Raw genomic sequence first — 12,353 nt, 5'->3', positions numbered from 1 at the left:
TCATTCCAGGAAAAATCAACTTTGTTTATTAAATCCATTTTTCTAGTTCTGGCATTTTTAGGTTTTTTTTTTTCCTTAAGTACATTGTTTTTAATAAATCCTTGATAGTGAGGTTACAGCTATCACGGGGTTCCCTGGAATAATTTCCAGCTAGTGGGATGTGAAGTTCTCCTGTGATAATCCAGGAAGGAGAGGATCAGGCAGTGGAATGAATGCAACAGTGATGCAGACCCTACTAGTTCCACTAGAGCGCCAGAGCTAAGAGTTCCCTAAAAATGCAACTCTAGTGGTGACAGTGCTTATTAGGTAATATTAGCAGCAACCATAGGAACACACCTCACTTTATATTGAACATTTGTGATATGCCCAGAGCTTTAATTTGTTCTTTGCTGATTTCATTCATTCTAATACTCCTACCAACTCTATCATTTAGGCCTGAGTTCCGCAATTCATAGAAGATCACTCTGAAGCTCATAGAAATTAAAATGAACTTGTAGCAGGTACCTCTCAGTAACTAGAATTTCTGTGACTCCAGTAGATATTCCCTACTCATGACCATCACAATATGGATTTATGACACTTGACTAACCTTTAGATTATGTTTTGTTTTTTTTTTTGTTATGACAAAACTCTAGTATGAGATCATATACACTTTTCACAGCTCTGTAATGTAACAGAATGTTTATTTATTTTCAATGCAGAAGGCATGGGCCCAATACAGAATGAAAGGGATATTTGTGAAAAGACTATGTGCCTATGTGCCTGGTGACAGACGAGACAGTAGTCAGAGGTATGAGAGCCAATTTTCATCTGCATCATCCTAAAATTGGCCTTATTAATGTTGCTTTTTCATTATAACATTATGTAAGTTTTAAGTGTGCATCATTATAAATCTGTATAAATTACTTTTAATTTTGGGGGACAGGTGGTGGAGCACCTGGTTAAGCATACAAGTTACAGTGTGGAAAGATCCAGGTTCAATCCCTGGTCCCCACCTTCATGGGGAAAGCTCCCTGAGTGGTGAAGCAGGGCTGCAAGTGTCTCTCTGTCTCTCTCCAATAACAAATGAAATACACACACACACACACACACACACACACACACACACACACATATAATTTTTTTTTTTTTTTTGGCCTCCAGGGTTTTCTCTGGGGCTTGTTGCCTGCACTACGAATCCACTGCTCCTGGAGGCCTTTTTTTATTTTTTTATTTCATTGTTGTTGCTGTTGGATGGGACAGAGAGAAATTGAGAAAGGAGGGGAATACAGAGAGGGAAAGAGAAAGACACCTGCAGCCCTGCATTACTGCTTGCAAAGCGAACCTCTACAGGTGGGGAGCCGGGGGTTGGAACCCGGATATTTGTGCTTCACACAATGTGTGCTTAACCTGATGTGCCATCACCCAGCGCCCAAATAAATATATTTTGAAAAATAACTGTTACTTTCATTTTATCATTAAATTAAGTACAATTCTATCAGTTTTGTTTAACCTTGTACTTTAATTGGAAATTTTAGGACAAGATAATTCCTGAGCTGAGCCTTGAAATATCAGGAAGAGGTGACTTAAAACAAAAAGAACCTATTATCTCTCATCTGTAGCAATGTGACAGACACACTACTGACTTTCCAAATGAAACAACTATCATGTTCAATAAGATATTAAGCACTCTAAAAACTTTTCAGCTCATTTTAACTATTTTAGTGTTTTATGACACTTTCTAGGCTTTGGGAATTTAATTTCACACTTCTCAGATACTTTTTTTTTTACCTTATAATTTTATTGCAGGTTTAATGGTTTACAGTATAGTTGTTGACACATATATACATCTCTCATCTCCCATGATGCGTATCTACAAAACACAATAAAAACAAACAAACAAACAAAAATAACACTACTAGGGAGCAGGGCAGAAGCCCAATGGGTTAAGCACATATGGCACAAAGCTCAAGGATCCTGGTTCTAACCCAGACTCTCCACCTGCATGGGGGGTTCATTTCACAAGCAATGAAGCAGGCATGCTGGTGTCTATCTTTCTCTCCCTGTCTGCCTTCCCCATCTCTCTCACTTTCTCTTTGTCCTATCCAAAAGTAGCAGCAACAGCAACAACAACAATGGAAAAAAGATGGCCACCAGGAGCAGTGGATTTGTAGTGCAGGCACTGAGCCTCACCAATAACCCTGAAGGAAAAAAAAAAAGCATTACCAAGGCCATTTTCCATCATTATGCAGTAGGACCCTATTTCCATACAGCTTCCTTGCTTCCCTCCCACCTCCAAGTCTTTTGCTTTGATGCAATGTATCATACCCAGTGCAAATTTAACTCTGCTTTCCTTTCTTTTCTTGTTTTACGGGTAAGTGAGATCATTTGGCATTCATCCTTCTCTTCATGGCTTATCTGACTTAACCTGATTCCATCAAACTCCATCCAAGAAGAGGTGAAGGAGATAACTATTTAAACTATTTATAACTATTTAATTTATAACTATTTAATATTAACTATTTAATTTATAACTATTTAAAGTACTTATAACTATTTTTTTTTGCCTCCAGGGTTACTCCTGGGCCTCAGTGCCTGCACCATGAATCCACCACTCCTGGAGGCCATTCCCCCCGCCCCCTTTTGTTACGCTTGTTGTTGTAGGCTCATTGTGGTTATTATTGTTATTGTTGATGTCCTTTGTCGTTGGATAGGACAGAGAGAAATGGAGAGAGGAGGGGAAGACAGAGAGGGAGAGAGAAAGACACCTGCAGACCTGCTTCACCGCCTATGAAGTGACTCCCCTGCAGGTGGGGAGCCTGGGCTCAAACTGGGATCCTTACGCCGGTCCTTGTGCTTTGTGCCACGTTCACTTAACCTGCTGCACTACTGCCGACCCCCTAACTATTTAATTTTTAAGAGCTGAGAATTATTCCAGTGTGTAGATGTACCACAACTTTTTAGCCACCTATCTCCTGTTGGGCACCTAGATTGCTTTCAAGTTTGGGCAATTACAAATTGTGCTGCTATGAAATATGTATAGGTAGATCTCTTCAAATGGGTATCTCTCTCCCTGCCTCTATCTTAAAAAAGAAAAAGCCTAACAACAAAATTATATATATATATATATATATATATATATATATACATATATATATATATAATACTACTTAGCAGTTTGAAGAGATACTATATCTTTTAGGAAAAAGTGGATGGAACTGTAGGTGACTATGTTTAGCAATGAAACTGTCTCTAAGTCTTTGTGAGAACAACTATGGTTATCATTGGGGGGAGCAGCACAGGCTTTAGTGAAGGGTAGGGTATAGACTGTAGTCCTGTAATCTTATAATCTTGTAAACCATTATTGAGTCACTAATAAAACTATTTTAAAAAGCTGTAATAAGTGAGAAAAAGTCAGTACAAAATGCATGATTCAATTATGTGAAGTCCTATTAGCAAACAGATCTAATCTGTGCTATGATATAAATAAGACCTGGGGTGGAGGTGAGAATGATTGAAAAGGCAGCCAGGAGTACTTCAGCCATGGTGGAAATGCTCTGGATATTGATAGAGCTGAGGCAAAACAGATGCATCTTCAAACTATATACTGAAGACTTATGCTAGTCAATGCCTGTAAGCTTTAACTATAAAAAAAAAAAACACCTACATTATTCTTCCTCAACCAAAAGTGGGAAAATGGAATGAGAAAATAAAACTTCAAACCAGATATTTGTCAAAGAAGTCAAGAAAGAAAGAAATGAGGTGAAATTTAGAAGGGGGGCATGTAGAAAATATAAAGATGGAAAAATAAGTAACAGCAATCTCAATCGCATATAAATTAAATATAAAATACCAACTGTCCTTGAGGGTGAAAACTCTTGCAGTCAGCTCACAATTAATTTCTTCTTCTTTTTAAAATTCTTTTTGCATTATTTTTATTTATTTATTTAATAAAGGCAGCCATAAATCAACAGGGAAGGGGGTAATACAGAGGAAGAGAGACAGGGTAACAACTGCAACATTGCTTTACCATTCACAAATCGTTCCCCCTGCCAGTGGGGGCTGGGAGGTTGAATCTGGTTCTTTGCACATTGTAACACATGAACTCAACTAGGTGCACCACCTGGCCCCACTAGCAGTTATTTTCTATTTGAAGATAAACCAAAAGACATGCCTAACATCTCTGGTAAGTGGAATCCATGAATTCAGAACCCATGGATATGGAGGACCAACTTTATTAACACACACACACACACACATACACACACACACACACACACACACACACCCTTAATTGGACTCTTCTAGTTCAAACCTGTGTTATTCAAAGGCTATCTGTGGCTCTTTCTTTGAAGAAGTTTTTTGTCAGTTTGGGAGTAAAAAATAAAAAGGAGAAAACCAGAACTTTAATTAATATTGAGATATTCTATTAAGGGGGCCAGGCAGTAGTGCACTGGGTTAAGCACACATAGTACAAAGTGCAAGGACCTGCACAAGGATCCTGATACAAGCCCCCTGACCCCCACCTTCAGGAAGGTTACTTTGTAAACAGTGAAGCAGATCTGCAGGTATCAATCTATCTCTCCTCCCTCTATCAATGTCTCTGTGTCCTACTCAATAAAAAAATGGAAAAAATGGCTTCCAGGAGCAGTGGATTTGTAGTGCCAGCACTGAGCCCCAGTAATAACCTTGGAGACAAAAAAAAAAAGAAAGAAAGACAGAAAGACGGAAAGAAAGGAAGAAAGGAAAAACTCTGTTAAAGAATAGGAAATAACTGTGCATGTATCGATATATCTCTATCTGTCTGCCTATCTCTTTCTTTCTAGTCTTGGAGATAGTGGATACAGAGGAAAATGTTAATATTAACAGAGAAGAGGTTTATTTGTTAGTTTTTTTTCTTCTGAAAAAAGATTATAGAATAGCGCAGATGAAATCAAAATCACAAGTGAAAGGATTGGCCCGTAAGATAGTCATTCAGTCACTGTGACAAGAAACAGAAAGGGTTAGGATACTTAAAAAAATTATGAGTGATTTTTTCAGGGAACTGAAAGTTGAATATGTGTCCTACAGACCTTTTTTTTTTTTAACTTGGGTAAGGGTCTTCTTATATCTTTCTTTTAAGCAGTCCTCATAACAAGATTGAGTCAAGGAAAATGGAAACTCTGCACTAGCTTCACTCTAAACCTTCCATTTGCCTTGTATTCTTTAGACCGACCCATCAGTGTTGCAGATACATTGCAGATACTGAGCGCATCTCACACACTCTAGGAAATGTGTGCTAATCTTCTGTAGACACATGCATGGCAGTTTATATTGAAACAAAAACTTCCTCTAACAGGAACAGGGGACATTTTTTCTGCAAAGGATTATTAGGACATTTATAGCATCATTTAGAGATCAGACAAAATAATCAACTTAAACAGTAATACTTAATGTTACTTTGAAATGAAACCCTCCTAGATTTACTGAATGTTGATGTCTGCCATGGCAGAAAGCCAGGTGAAATGATTCATGAGACCCATGGGCTGGACATCCCCAACCCTGCTCTAGAACACTGCTACTGAGAAAGAAGAGGCATCATTTATTCTTCCCAAATACTATCATCCAAACACACAGAGAAAATGAATATTACTCATTTTCAAGTAGCAGAAACCTCTCTTCTATTTGTGTCATTGTCTTAGGATGCTTTTCACAAATGTTGGGAATCAGAAGAACAAGAGCCTGTCACTTCTAGCTATTCTCTCCTGAATTCTTAGGGAAACTGTAAAATTGCTTAGGTTCAGGCCTAAATGTGCAGTAGTCTGAAAGTATGCACTTTTTGTTGCATGTGAGGGATGATTTGCAAGAAATTGTGTCAATAATCCAAAAGTATGAGTTGTCCATAGAAAACCTAGTATTCCTTTTATCTATTTTTCTCTCTCTATAAAAACAATAAACACCATGTCTGAGTTCAGTTTTTGACTGAACTGGATAACTTCTACATTTCAAGGTAAGTTTCAGAATGCTCTTTGATCAATTATTTTATGATATTTAGAAAAAAAATCCTTGTGATTTTGTATTAAAAGACAAGTGGACATTTAGTGTAAAAGTTTAATCTCTACAAGAGCAGAAACATGAACATAACTTTAAGGTGCATAAGGATATTTCTCAGTCAGGTGTCTTAAATAGTGTAAGATAAGCACAGGGGGTTAGAGTTTACTGATAGGTTCTTTTCTTTTTCTTTAGATTTATTTTTATGAGAGATAACAGACTGGGAGGACTAGGTTTTAGCAACACTCAGATTTGCCATATAGTAGTGCTGGGGATTGAACCTGAGACTTCTGTAGCTTTAGCTCTACAAGTTCTGTGCTCTTAACACTGGACAAGCTCTCACTATTATGATTTATTATTACTGCTTAACACCTGAGTCTAAGACCTCCTATACCTTAGCTGTATACATATTCTCTCTCTCTCTCTCTCTCTCTCTCTCTCTCACACCTCCAGGGTTATCTCTGGGGCTTAGTGCCTGCACTATGAATCCACTGCTCCTGGAGGCCATTTTTTCCATTTTTGTTGCCCTGGTTGTTGTTGCTGTGGACAGGACAGAGAGAAATTGAGAGAGGAGAGGGAGAAAGAGGGGGAAAGAGAGATAGACACGTGCAGACCTGCTTAACCACTTGTGAAGGGACCCCCCTGCAGATGGGGAGCTGCCCCTCGAATCAGGATCCTTATGCAGGCCTTGCACTTCGCACAATGTGAACTTAACCCGGTGCGCTAACACCCAACTCCCTCCCCCCTTTAACAAATTTTATGGCATGAACAGAACAGTTCAAAGCTTCTTTTTTTTTTTTAAATTTTTTATTTAAGAAAGGATTAGTGAACAAAAGCATAAGGTAGGAGGGGTACAACTCCACACAATTCCCAACACCCAGTCCCCATAACCACCCCCTCCCATGGTAGCTTTCCCATTCTCTATCCCTCTGGGTCCCTCATGGACCCAGGGTCGTTGAGGGTTGCAGAAGGTAGAAGGTCTGGCTTCTGTAATTGCTTCCCCGCTGAACAAAGCTTCTAAACTACATTTCTTCAATGACTTGTTTTCTCACTAAACTTACCATTTTAATATTAATTTAAAACTATTACTGTATCACTGACTTTAGCAAAATAATTCTGTAAAAAATGCTGCAAGGGGGCTGGGCAGTGGTGCACACATATGCTTATGCTCAAGGACCCGGGTTCAGCCCCCCACTCCCCACCTGCAGGGGTTACACTTCACAAGTGGTGAAGCAGGTCTATAGGTGTCTTACCTTCCTCTCTCCCTATCTCCCACTCCCTCTCAATTTCTCTCTACTCTGTCAAAGGGAGAGAGAGAAGGTAAAGATGGCTGCTGGTAGCTGTCGATTTGTTGTGCAGGGACTGAGCCCCAGAGATAAACAAGCAAATAAATAAATATTGCAATAAAAATGTTGGTTCAGAAAATGACTTTTTAAAATGAAATATGACATTTAAAAATATGTCAGTGCAGAGATATTTATGTTAAAATTTTTTATAGGAATTAGTATTAAATTACAAAACATATAATTGGTTCTATCACTGATAGACTACATGCTTATGGTGATTCTCACATACTGAGTAAATCCCTTTACTCATCACTGATAGTGTACAGAGAAGCTTGCATGCTTGGCTGCATTTCATCTTTGAGATAATTTAGTGCAGTAGCAACTATTCTAAGCCTACATGAGAATGTTGAGATTTAGGCATAAAAAAAGAAAAAAAAACTTGTCTAAGTTGGGGCCAAGTTGTGGTGTATTTGGTTGAGTGCATATGCCACAATGTACAAGGACTGGAGGGCAAGCTCCCGGCCCCCACTTGCAGGGGAAGACCTTTGTGAGTGGTGAAGCAGTGTTACAAGTGTCTCTCTGTCTCTCTCTCTATTTCTCTACTCCCCTCATAATTTCTCTCTATCTCTACCCAAATAAATAAATAAATAATTAAAAAAAATATTTGTAAAAACCTTGCTTAAGTTTACATGTCATGACATAGATTTGAAATAAGCAACAACTTATCTTTACATGCCCAGCCTTATACTCACAGCTGCTCCTGAACCCTGGCCATAATGAGGACTATGCATTTTGTTGTAAATAGTGTAAAATATCCATTTAAATATGTTGTTGTTCAGGTTTTCTACTACTTTTTTACCTTTCAGTAATAGCTCTGAATAGCACAAGTGTTTATCATTAGAGCACAAGAGGGAAGATGTAAGTGCATCACTGTTATGATTTATTGTTACTCTTTAATGATTTTTAATACCTGAGTCGGAGGCCTCCTATTACCTCAGTTGTGTGCATGGTATCTCTTTTTTAACAGCTTTTATGGTATAAGCACAACACAGTTCAGAGGTTCTCAATTGCATTTCTTCAGTGACTTGTTTTCTCACTCAATTTATCATTTCTCATATTAACTTGATACTATTGATATATCACTGACTTTAGCAAAATAATGCTGTAATAAAAACATTGGCTCAGAAAATGACTTTCTACAACATGACATTTTAAAATATGTCAGTGCAGAGATAATTCTTTTAAAAATGTTTTACAGGGATTAGTATTAAATTAAAAGATGTATAAATCATGTACATAAATTAACTAGATGAGTTAAAGTTCATATAGAGGCATCCACATATATTAAACTATAGTGTTTTCAGTACAGTTTAAGTTAGACGATGTTCTGAAAACTCATGTACAACTAACCGTGTAAGTAGCACTGGGTGCTAAATTTGCTAAATTTGGACCAGGCAATAACCTAAAAGTTTCAAGACTATCTCATTATTTGCTTTTATTATAGTAATAATCCTGTGAGATTGAGCAGTTACTGCACTCTAAAAATGGGGAGATGTGGTTCAAGGATGCTTTGAGGAACTGTCCCAACATATGTTTTTCTTTTCTTTCTTTGTTATTGGATCGAGATAGAGAGATTGAGAAGGGAGGGGAAATACAGAGAGAGACATATAGAAAGACACTTGTAGCCCTGCTTCACCATTTGTGAAGCTTTCCCCCTGCAGGTGGGAGACCCAGGACTCAAACCTGGGTCCTTTTGCACTGTAATGTGTGTACTTAATCAAGTATGCCATCACCTGGTCCCTAAATCTATACTGTTTATGGGGGGGAAGCAAGAAAAATGTTTTTACAATCTTAGATTAGGCAAAGACTTCTTGTACTTGGTACCAGAGGCATGAGTCGTTAAAATATCATAAACTTTATTAAATAAAACCTTTGAAAAATACTATTATTTAACCAGGGCAGTGGTGCACCTAGTTAAGTGGACATGTCACCATGTACAAGGACCTGGGTTCAAGCTTTCAGCCCTCAGCTACAAGGAGAGAGTTTTCCAAGTGGTGAAGTAGTGCTGCAGGTGTCTCTGTCTCTCTCTTCTTTTCTATTCCCTTTGCTTCTCAGTTGCCCTTGGTCTTATCAAATTAAAGTTAAAACAATCCTTAGAGAAAGAGTATAGTACTATTATGACAATAAATTAAGTCACAAGAGTAGACACATCTGAGAAAGCTTCATCTGATATGGGATTTGTACATAGGAGTTAGAGAAAAGAATACTTACATAATACAAACTATAAGAATTCAGTATGCTTGTGGTCCGGGAGGTGGCGCAGTGGATAATGCATTGGGTTCTCAACCATGAGGTCCTGAGTTCGATCCCCAGCAGCACATGTGCCAGAGTGATGTCTGGTTCTTTCTCTCTCTCCTCCTATTTTTCTCATGAATAAATAAACTCTTAAAAAATTAAAAAAAAAAAAGAATTCAGTATGCTCCTGGGTCCATCCGCCCAGAGGGATAAAGAATAGGGAAGCTATCAAGGGAGGTGATTGGATATGGAGCTCTGGGGGTGGGCATTGTGTGGACATGTACCCCTCTTATCCTATAGTCTTGTCAACATTTCCATTTTATAAATAAAATTTAAAAAAGAATTCAGTAAATATTATTTGTAACTAATTTTCCAAAATCAGCTTTATCACAAACATAATAAAAATATTTAGAAAATTGATGGAGCATTAAAGAAGGTAGAATATGGGAAATTTGAGAACCTAATTTAACACTATGGAACAATTCCATTATTTTGAATTTTACAATATATACAAGAACAGTCAATTATGTGGAACATAAGTATATAGGAACTAAATGAAAATATTTTTTTATTCCTGGTCTTCAGGAACACCCCCTGGTTTTTTGCCACCAGAGTTATCACTGGGAATTGGTATCTGCACAATAACTCCACCACTTGAAGCCATTTTAATTTTCTCTTTTAATGATAGAAATAAAGAGGGAGATAGGGAAATGGGGAGAGACAGAAGGAGAGAGAAAAAGACAACTTCTGTACCACCTCACTGGTCATGAAGCTCTCCCACTGCACATGGGGACCGTGAGCTTGAACCAGGGTCCTCTCTCACAGTAATGTGTACATTCTACTGGATGTGCTATTGTCCAGCACCTCCTTTTGTTGTTGTTGTTGTTTTATATGCAAGAGTCCTAGTATATATAAGAACAGTTGAGAATTGCAAAAGACCTACTGATGTCTTTGATAATACGCGGTTTTGATGAAACCATGCTATATCCCAGGAATGTTTATCCTATATTTTATTTTACTTTTACTGAATGTGACTTTAAGTGAGGTATTTGATGACTAGATCAAGATTCTATTTGCAAGAACTTTCAAAAGTGAAATGTTCATTTCTGTACATTAGTAAATGATAGTATGAGGCTCAGTGTGAGATGTGAGAAATGCTTATGTTCTATTTTATTTTTTTGTATTGGGGGTTTATAGTCAACAGTAAACTACATTAGTTTGTACATGTGTGACTTTTCTCAGTTATCCACATAGCAGTCTAACCACACACACACCCTCAGGCCCTCCTCTACTATCATGTTCCAGGACCTGAATACTCCCCTCAGTCTCCAGAGTCTTTTACTTTGGTTCAGTACTCCACATTCTATTTCTACTTATATATATTGTTCATGCATACAGTATAATTTTGAGCACTTTCAGACACTGGATAGAGGTTGGTGTCATTACTTGAAGTCCATGTTCTGGAGAGAGTGAAAAAGAATAGACCCAGTGTTTCTCCTTATATTTGATTTAAACATAAGAAAAAATTTATTCTGACATATCTCACTTAACATGATTTCTTCAAGATCTCATTCATTATAACTGAATATATTCCATTTTATTTATATACCACAATTTTGTTAGTCACTCATCTGTTGTTGTATATCTAGGTTGCTTCAAAGTTTGGGCATTTACAAATTGTGCTGCAATGAACATAGATAGTCATAGACCTCTTTGAATGTTTGTGTTTAATTCCTGTGAGATAAGTCAGAAAGAGAAGAATGAATGTGAGATGATCTCAATCATAGGCAAATGTTGAGAAACAAGAACAAAAAGCAGAAATGCAAAGTAGAACTTGTACTGGATTTGGTGTATTGCACCAAAGCAAAGGACTCTGGGGAGGGGTAAAGGGGGTATGCCTTTCAAGTCCTGGTGCATGATGGTGGAGGGGGGCCTAGACTGGTGGTTGTGAGAGTGTTTTGCAAACAACTATCATGGTAAGATGAGAAATTTCATCTATGTGTTAAATGTACTTACTGTAAACCGTTAATACCCTCAATAACAAGGAAAAAATATCAAAATTATTAATTATAATGCAAATTTAAGAAGATTATATAGTTGGCCAGCTATATGTTTTAATTGATTTTATCATCCTTCATTTTTAGTACCCATGCCTTTTTAGCCCTGAGCTGTGTTTTTGTATATGATCCAAATCTGTCACTGCTGCTTAATTCAGTGCTGTAAAAATTCTAAGCAGAGGACTTTCCAGACCATTAGTGGGTATGGCATTCTTTTTTTTTTTCTAGTTGAAAAAGAAACATGGGCAATTGAGAACATTTAAAATTTTTTAATGCAGATTTTATTTTCCTTTACTATATTATATTTACCATTTATCATAAGAAATGATGTCCCAGACATAATTGGCAAAAGGCAGTATTTGTCTTCATAGTATGTAAGTTTCAAATTTTTTCTCAAAATAAATTCTTCTTTAAAAATAAATCACAAGACCTAGTTAAGAGAGTTACAGTGACTAGAAGTAGTAATTAATGCTAAAAACATAAAAAGCTAAAATACTACCTTTCCAAAGCTTTTAGTATAAAGGACCATGTAATAGCCAAGGAGTTTCTATAGGACAATTGTACTTCTTTGCTGTTACTGCTTACTTTTGGACTCATCTATTTGTAAAAATAAGAAAGAAAGAAAGAAAAAAGAAAGAAAGAAAGAAAGAAAGGACTCCAAGTAAAATTTCTGAATTTCCACTAATAAGTGCATTTGTGAACTCAG

Source organism: Erinaceus europaeus, chromosome 20, assembly GCF_950295315.1.
Source record: "Erinaceus europaeus chromosome 20, mEriEur2.1, whole genome shotgun sequence".
NCBI lineage: Eukaryota > Metazoa > Chordata > Mammalia > Eulipotyphla > Erinaceidae > Erinaceus > Erinaceus europaeus.
Note: the sequence above shows the minus strand (reverse complement) of the source record.